The sequence below is a fragment of the Hemiscyllium ocellatum genome, chromosome 13 (genome assembly GCF_020745735.1).
Source record: "Hemiscyllium ocellatum isolate sHemOce1 chromosome 13, sHemOce1.pat.X.cur, whole genome shotgun sequence".
Taxonomy (NCBI): Eukaryota; Metazoa; Chordata; class Chondrichthyes; order Orectolobiformes; family Hemiscylliidae; genus Hemiscyllium; species Hemiscyllium ocellatum.
In genome coordinates, this window is record NC_083413.1 from 18,938,260 (window position 1) to 18,948,250 (window position 9,991).

The following is a 9,991-nucleotide window of genomic DNA, read 5'->3' on the forward strand; positions in this document are numbered from 1 at the left end:
CATTGGTGGAAGGAGAATTGATGGAAAGATGGAGCACAGAGTTAACAGATTCCTGAGCTGAATGCAACACATAAGCTTTGTTCCAAGTACATAGAGTAATGGCTTCACGTTTATCTTTTATTTCCCTTCCTATTTTTAATGACATCTGGATGGGCATATAAATAGGCAGAGTTTAGAAGGATATGGGCCAAATGCTGGCAAATGGAACTAGATTAACTTATAATATCTGTTCGGCATGGACGAGTTGGAACAAAGGGTCTGTTTCTGTGCTGTACAATTCTATGATTCTATGACTTGATGCCAGTGCAATGAATGAATCAACCCACTTATTGATATTTGGGCCATTGATGCAGTCAAAGTTTGATTGCCCCGCATATCCAGCCTAGTTTATGGTCTTATTGATAAAATTGGCTTCATTTAGATCAGTTCACTGGAAAAGTGGTTTGTGAAGCACTGTGAAGCCAACACTGTGGGTTTAATTCCCATCTTGGCTGAGAGTACATGATGGACTCTTCTTCTCAACCTTCTCCTCTCCTGAGGTACAGTGGCCTCTGGTTAAATGACCAAATGTTCTCCCTCTCTAATGAGCAACCACCCCAATGGACTGGTAAGACTATGGTGATGCAGTTGAAAATATGTGTCAAGTTGCTTATAGAATCCTCACATGTCATTCGGCCATTTGAGGCTACACCAACCCTCCAAAGAGCATCCCATCCTCTACCCTTTCCATATAACCTTGCATTTCTCCTGCCTAACTCACCTCACCTGCATACCTCTGGATACCACAGGCAATTTAGCATGGCCAATCTACCCAAGCTACACAACTTTCAAATATGGCTTGAAACCCATACTTACATGGGGAAAATGTGTAAACACCACGTCGACTGTGTCCGGATGGTTAAATCATGCCTGGCTCCCTGACACTGTGAGGCAGCAATGTTAATCACTGAACCACTGTGGTACAGAAATTGTTGAAACGTTCCAGTTGTCCAGAGCTATACATTGCATTTTCCATTTTTATTTTCACTTTTCCATTTTTTCTGCGGATCCACATTAATGTTTAAATATTGATGATATTCTACATGTCTGTCCATTAATCCCTCTTTGTCATTCCACATTAAACATAAAAAGATCATAATAATGATCAAATATTCTCTTTTTTCTTATATCTTTCCTAATTGGTGTACAAGAATGAGAGAAGTAAACACTGAAAGGCACTTAAGGTTATCAAAGAGGTGTAAGATGTGGAGCATGGACTGCATTTCATTGATCAATGAGCAATGTTTTACTTTACCAAACAGTCCCACCTTTCCACAGACAGACATTCTCAAAGTGTAATTTCTATTGCAAACAAATTCATGTCACTGTAATAAAGAATGTTTATTTATGCACAAAAAAATTAGTAAAATACCACCATCCAAATAATTTTCAGACAAACTATAAGTTAGAATTTGATTTTTCACAAGTATATTTTTATGAATAATAGTGTGTATAGGATCTGTAGCAGCAGGAAAGCAACGTTAATGCAAAATTTAAACATTGTCCACATAATTCAAGTCAGGTAATAGATATTTACACATTTACGTGACTCACAATGTGGAACGTTTTTGCATGTTTATTATTTAGATATTGTACATGCATAATTTTCAAAGAAAGCCAAAACAAGTTTGTATTTTGTGCTATTATTAGTTTAATGTTAAAAGAATTGATGGAAGATCACAGGAACAGGATAAAGTAATTTGCCTCAATGGGATGGTCTCTCATTTAATTGCTTTGTTTTCACGACCTCACAAAATTGACCGATCACAGCTTTTACATATCAGCTTCAATATATTTTGGATGAGAAATTTCTAGATTTCTCCCAATTCTTGTGTGGACAAATGCCTACAGCCTTGATACCTGAATAGATTTGTCCTAATGTTCAAGAAATGCCCAATCGTGGATGTTTCCACTGGAGGAAATTGTTTAGCGCCATATGTAAATTCATTTCCTTTTCATCATTTTAAACATTCCATTAGATCACTTTTTATGTGATGGATTATGAGAGGGCAATGCATACAGGGAAATAAGATTACAACCAGAACCAGGTTATCCACGATGGTATAGAATATTGGAGCATGACAGAAAGGTCAAATGGTCTAACCCTGCTCCTAAATCCTGTACTGCAATTCACTCTTTTGTAATAATTGAAGTACAAGCCAATAACATGAAACCAGATACTGCAATTTAATCATTTTAAGTCTGTCATTGCTAGATAAAATGGAGAAAAAGTTACAAATGTGTAAAGTTAAGGAAAAATTAGAAGTGTTTTTTATTTCAAGTGACTTTGCTCATCAAATTATTGTTTTTATTCTTCTTTGTTTTCAGTAGGATACTGTGATATTTAGGAAAAAAATATGGACAAGTAGACCAAAGCTGGATTCCAGAATGGCAAATACTTCTACAGCCACCACGGCTAAACAGGAATTTAATTAAATTGAATTTATTGTCATGAGTACCAAGGCACAGTGTAAAGCTTTGTCTCACAAGCAATACAGGCAGATCACATAGTTATGTAGCATAGATAAGTAAATAATAGGTAAACAGCGGCAAAAACAAAAACACAGGTACAGGTGAATGGTAAGAGTTTGTGAGTCCATTCAGTATTCTAACAATAGTAGTGTAGAAACTATTATGAAACTAGCTGGTGCAGGTGTTCAGACTTCTGAATCTTCTCCTCGATGGTAGAGGTAGTAGAAAATCATTGCCAGAGTAGAATGGATCTTTGAGAATGCTGGCGGCCTTTCCTTGACAGCGGGCCTGGTAAATGGTTTCTATAGATGGGAGGCTGGCCTTTGCAATTATCCAGCCGAGATCACCACTCTCTGTAACTGTGTCCAATCTTGAATGGTACAGTTGCCATACCAGGAATGAATATTATCCAAATTGCAGTGAATATAAGTATATAAAAATTAATGCATTTACCTTCATTCAAATCATCTGGCAGTTCATCAGCCAAAAAGGCAACCACAAAGCCAAGACAAGACAAAAATCTAACACTTAGCCAAAAAGCACAAACCTGACTCCCCTGCCGACTGATTGCCTCCACCTGCTACTGCCCAACTGAACTTATTTTCTCATATCTTGGCTCTGTCCTGTCTCCCTTGGTTTGTGAACTCCCCGCATAAGTCCAGGACACAATCCATGCCCCCCCACCTCCTTTACAATGTGCAATTCCCCGGCCCCCAACACTTCACCTTCACCATGAACATCCAACAATACACACTTTGCAATTCCTCACAATGAAGGTCTATAAGCCCTCCATTTCTTCCTTTCCCAACCAGTCTTCTACCACCAACATGTTCATTCGATTGGCGGATCCAGTTTGCACCCTCAACAACTTCTCCTTTGAATTGTCCCACTCCCTACAGACAAGAGGGGTAGCCATGGGCACCCGCATTGGCCTGCTCCTTCATAGGATACGTGGAACAGTCCTTCTTCTATAGCTATGCTGGCACCATGCCCCACCTTCTCTTCTACTATATTGATGATTATATTGGTGCCATCTCATGCTCCTATGAGGAAGTTCAACAGTTTATCACTGCACCAAAATCTTCCACACTGACCTCAAGTTCACAAGGACCATCTCCGACACATCCTTTCCCTTCCTGGACCTCTCTGGTGACCATCTCAACATGGACATCCATTTCAAACCCACTGAATTCCCACAGCTACACTGACTGCACCTCCTCCCAATCCCCTCCTGTAAAAATATGACCCCCTACTTCCAATTCCTCCACCTCCACCAGATCTGCTCCCAGCAGGATTAATTCCATGCCAGGACATCCCAGATATATCCTCCAAATTCAAGGACCACAATTTTCCCTCCCATGTGATCAATAATGCTCTTCATCACATCTCTTCCAGTGCCCTGGTCCTCACATTCCACCCCATGAATCTCCAGGTACTGTGCTTTATCCTTTGCCATTTCTGCTTCCAACACTCAGACACCACTACCAAAAATATATTTCCCTCCCCACTCACATATGCTTTTTCACAGAGATCATTCCCTCAGTGACACCCTTGTCAGGCCTATGCTCCCCACCAACCTCACCCTCCACATCTCGCACCTTCCCCTGCCAATACACAAGGTGAAAAACCTGCGCCCACACCTCCCCCTCTCACATTCATCCAAAGCCTTGGAGGATCATTTCAAATCCAGCAGAGATTTTTGCTGCCCATCCTCACACCTCATAACATGCAACCATTGCTCTCGATGTGGTGTCGTCTACTTCAGGGACTCCAAACACCAACTTACGGAACAGCTCAGGGAACATCTCTTGTCTGCATGCACCAAACGACCCTACCACCCTGTGGCAAACCACTTGAACTCCCCCTGCCACTTCCCCAAGGATTCGTAAAACCTGGGCCACCTCCACACCAAATCAACTAGAGGAACTTCGGCCCTAGGACCCTACAACACACATAGCATCAACATTGACTTCACCAGTTTCCAAATATCCCAAATCCCACTTTATCACAGATCCAACCCTCCAACTCCATTTTGCCCTCTTGAGCTGACCTTCCTGTCCATATTCCTTCCCATCTATACACTCCACCCTCCCAACCGACATGTCACAGTCATCTGCTACCTGCATCCATCTGTCACCGTCCAACCTATCTTTCCCCTAGTCCCAGCACCACTCCACTATTTATCTTTCAGCCCCCTTTTCCCTCCACATTCCTGATGAAGGGCTTATGCTTGAAGGGTTGACCCTCCTGCTCCTCAGATGCTGCAGGACTTGTTGTGCTTCTTCAAGCGCCATGCTTTTCAACTCTGACTCTTCAGCATCTGCACTCAAATAAAAATCCAATATAACCAAGAACCAATTAAAAGGCTGGCACAGACTCAATGTCACATTCTAAATTAATATAATATTTTAAATAATTAATATGTTTTAATTGATAGTGTAAATACGCATTTAGCCAGGCAATGCATAACAGACATTTTATAAACGTAAGGATGAAAATGGCCAAGCATTTATGGACTGGTCCAAACTACTTCAATGTGCTATTATTAGGAAGGGTTGAATATATGAAGAATTGATAATAATGTGTGTGCGTGTGTGTATATGTACTTACAAACCTGTAACATTACTGGTCACACCTTCTGCACACTTCTACACAATCAAAGTAGCAAATAGGTTGCCTGTTTCTGGGCGCTTATTCCAGTAAATTACCTGCTGCCTAATGTAATTGAGAAAAACTTTTTTTATAGCTTTGCAAGATACAAAGCGTAGTATGGAATGGCAAGCATAGACTAATGTCACTACAGCCTCAAAAGCCTTTGGCTCAAAGTTTTAGTTAGATTTGTGGTGTATTAAACAAAAAGATGGTTGGAAGCATACAGTTTAATGATATACCAATGGAGCTTCCAAGGGTACTATCAAGTGACCTCCGTTAGAAACAAACACAAAAACTGCTGGATAAACTCAACAGGTCTACAGGTTCGGGGAGAGAGAAACAGAGTTAACGTTTCTTCTGAAGAAGACTGATAACAACTCAGTTTCTTTCTCCAGAGGTGCTGCCAGACCTGTTGCTTTTCTCCAGCATTTTCTGGGATTATTTCAGATTTTCAAAATTCACGATATTTTGCTTTTATTTGATTGATACTGAGGAGGTGCTTCAGTTAATTTAAACAAGTCTTCCGCATTTGTTTATTCACAGGGTGTAGGCATTGCTGGCAAATGTTGTACGTATCTTTCCGTAGTTACTGCAGGTGTAATTACTGAAAGGGAACCTAGGCCACTTTATAGAGTAGTTGTGACTCATGCACGATGCTATGGATCTGGGGTCCGGCCAGACAACATATTTTCTCGCCTACAGAACAGTATAAAACCAGTTTGATATTTTACAAAAAATATATGGATTTTTCATTCGAGAGTTATTTAATGAACGGAATTGCAGTTTGCCAACAGCCATAGTGCTATTTAAACATATCACAAGGCTAGTAGTTTCGGGTTCCGCATTACTAGCATTACCATTTTAATCCTATTCCTCAGAGTAATTTCTATTGCCTTATTCAATTCTAGCCTTCTGACACAGGAAACTCATTGTAAACAATGTATTCTTGATTAATTGGACAAGTCTACGCATTTGCGTAGACTTGACTGTTCCGTCAATTTATTGAGAACTACTTTGATCTGAAATATCCGAAACAAAGATATCAAAACAATGAATTTGAAATTCCCTTTCTTCACCCTTCACCCAAAATAACTGCTTTTTCGTTAATGGTAAAATCTTCGCCTGGAGGCGCAGATCTGAACTTTACTACATTTACACCATCACCAGCACTTGGCCAATTTGCAAAGTCACACTTTGCAACCAGATTCCTATTTTTGTTGACGTGCAAACTTCCCCTGTTTTTGTGGTGAACTTGATTTGAACTTGTTTTCAAATACTGTAAAAGCTTGAAGAGAAAACAATTGAAGTACCATGAACCAACTGTGTCAGACTTTTATTTTCTGCTCTACTGTGAATATAATTGGAAAACCATCAGGTGTTCTTTTAACCTGTAAAGTAGTTTGACTACCTGCTTTGAGATTGAAAATCGGACAGATTGTCACGTGCTATTCTGGAATACATTTTTCACAGTGCCACATTCGAGCATATTATGCAGCGCATATGCCATAGCATACCATTAGTTGTTACTCTCGACTGAGATGCGTCGGTATAGATATTTCAATTGTTTGCAAATTCTCTCTGCCTGTACATTTGAGAGTTTCTTCTGTTCCATTTGCTTCATTATCGGTTGAGTTTAGATGACAATTGAATATTGTTTCACAAAATTCTTTCAGTAAACTCATTTCCTGCGTCTGCAGGAGGATGCGCTTGCTACAGAAATGCCTTAAAACCAGGAATATTTGCTGGAAGAATTGCAATTCCTAATGCGCTAGTAAGAAACCATCAGCTTTTTTCCAAGGGAAGGATTCTTGTGGAAATTCATGCTTCACTTCTTATCCATTGGATGCCTCTGATGTTTTCTCATGTAATCTTTATCAAATTCCATGACACCTTCGGCACCAAAGACCACAATTTTTTTTTTGCTTTTCCTTGTTTAACGACTCTAACAGTTTTGCATAGCTTTTCTGTGGATTGCATTCCATAAAATAACTCAGAAAAGGCAATGCGAACTCCCAACTGCTGCACAGCATCTGCGAATGTTTGCATCCCAAAGTTACTATAGTCTTTGTCATTCTTGATTGTTCCAATCCCATTTCATCCAAACCGCGTCACGAGTTGTGCCAATGCCGTTGTCTGTACGTAATTACAGTGAATTGTTCTGATACTTTGTTTTTGCTCAAACAACTACTGTTTGAAAAATAACTTAGCTATGAGAGATCAGAATTGTAAAAAAAGAATTGCAAAATAAAAGCTAGGTCCCTTGATTAATCAGTCATTCAATCATGTCGTCAATTTGTGCTATCTAGGGTATCGAATTTAGGGTTAAGCTACAGCCAACTTTATCCTTTAACCACGTTTCCTTCATCGAGTTCAGCTGCTGTGACAGCCAGGACAAGGAATCTGGGCCATAAATGTTACTGAGTAACCTTTGCTGGAAAGTGAGTGCATATGAACAGAATGAGAACAAGTTTCAACAAATCTGACGTACTGTTACTGTAATTGACTGACATAAATTCAGAACCAAGGTACAAATGCTGAATATTGTCACTTCTGGGTGTCCACAAATACCCATGTTAGATCATCCAGCCCGGGCTAATCCTTCAATCTGATTTTAAAAGTCTGTCAAGAGTCGAAACATTTTTACATTTGAATATAACAGTGAACATTAAATTTAGAAATATAGAAATTAAGCGTAAAAGTAAACCATTCGAGCCTGCTCCACCATTGAATACAATTACCTACTCTGTCTCAGACATGATTCTGCAATCCGCAAATTCTTCCGGAATTTACCCTGTTCGAATTTTATAGGTTTCGATAAGATCCACCTTATTCACTGAAACTGCAATGAACATATTCCTAGCCTCTCCAATCACCCTTCACATGTTATTTCTGCTATCTCGGAACTTAGCCCAGTCACAGCACAATTGATGGTCAGACAATGGGGTAGGTGACTAGTCATAACAGCAATCAGCTGGGTTGTACATTTGCTGCATACATTGACCTTCACAAATTCAAAGATGTGATTGTGTGTCTGATGCTGATCTACCAACATGATCAACAATCATAAGAACCCATGGCACAACTGAGGCAATTCCACAGCATCTCTGACAAAACGTGTTGACAGTGAAGATTTATCAGCGAGATGAAAGGTAACCAAGCCATTAACAATCATTAATAAACTGCAAACATGCAACAAGACCCTTCAAAACATCAAAAGGACACGAGAACAAAATAGTACAAAGTTTTGAAGCAATTAATATTGAATATTTGATGACAAGAACAGCCGAAGCACCCTCTTTCAAACTTTACGATATGAGACATCTGCACAATAAAATATTTCGAGATTAGAAACATTTAATCCATCTTGCGTATTCAAAAAAACACATCAACATCAATTAACAGGACGAATGTCAATAATTAATGATAATAAATAATGATTAAACTATATGTTCGTTTTATTTTCTCTACCAAAGCAATAGCAAATGAGTGAATGAAATCGTCATGTTAAACTCCCATTCTTTTCTGTGATCCAGTTAACATTCATTTCTGATTTTCATTGCTTTTTGAGTTAACTTCAGTGTGAAATTCGAATGAGATTAAAGTTACACCAATTTAATCAAACTCATTTTAGTCAAAGTATAGAAAACCAAAAAAGCAAGTTATGATAGAGATGTAAGTACTGCATATAGGTTTCCTTACATTAAGATAACAAGGATGCAATTGTGTTTAAAAAGGGGGCAGAAGTGATTACATTCCTATAGTTCTCTTCTGGAATAGATGGATGTTTGATAACGGGCGTGGTCACGGGAACCGAAAGATAGCTTTCTCTGTTATAAAAACTCCAGGACCCCATGCTGCAAGAATCTCCAGATGTTGCATTGTCGTAATACTCGATGTAGTTCACTTACCATGCGAATTCTCAAAGGGCTTAGTACCTTAAAACTGCGGCGGACTGTGAGGATCCAGAATCAGCAACAATAGCATTTACGTTCCTACAATTATCCTCTGAAACAGCGTCCCTTCGCCCAGAATCTTCAAGGCTGCCTTCATTGACAAGGACGGCATGACACACGAATTGTAGATCTGGTAACCTCATGTAAGGTTCGGGAGAAGTGTAGGGTTCCTATTTATTTCTTCAACTGTGGACATCATAGTCTGCACAAAAGAAATATTCTCTGAAACCAAACCTGCAAAAAAAAACAATGATAGCAGAACGGGATTTAATGCATTAAATGATCTAAAGACATGCAGTTCTACGGTTAATTAAGTTCTACAGTAGTTCTTAATAGAATTGTCAATATGAAAGTGAGAAAAGCAACAGCAATAGACATTCAGCCGGCGCACAAAAAAACGTCTCTTTCAACTCCTCGAATCCACACTTGGTTAACGGTCGTCACGGCTAAAGAGCTATTATTTTTTCTGCAATTTGAGATATAATTCCATATCCAAACTGGCTTAATGATGCTTCCACGACGCAATGCATAACATCACAGAAATATTTAAGGAGATTTTGTACACTGCAATATCCAACTAGCGTTTTACGTTCTATTGCTTCGAGTTGGGCTGCAAATGATAGCTCTGGGTATTCTACGTTGGAGTGCAAGATGAAAGTTGCTCCCAAAACAATGTTTCCAGCTTGGAATGTAATGAGTAAGTCAAATCTCTCCCACTGTTGGTCCGTCCGTACAAGGGTTAACATGGCCCAAGCATCGTTTATCAGCGAGTCGCTGCAGGTGGGAATTCTCAACAATTGTCTTTATGTATAGTTTCATCTCACCATTTTCTGGTTTATTTAGGTTGGAATTGATTCAACGTGAAAGAAATGTTG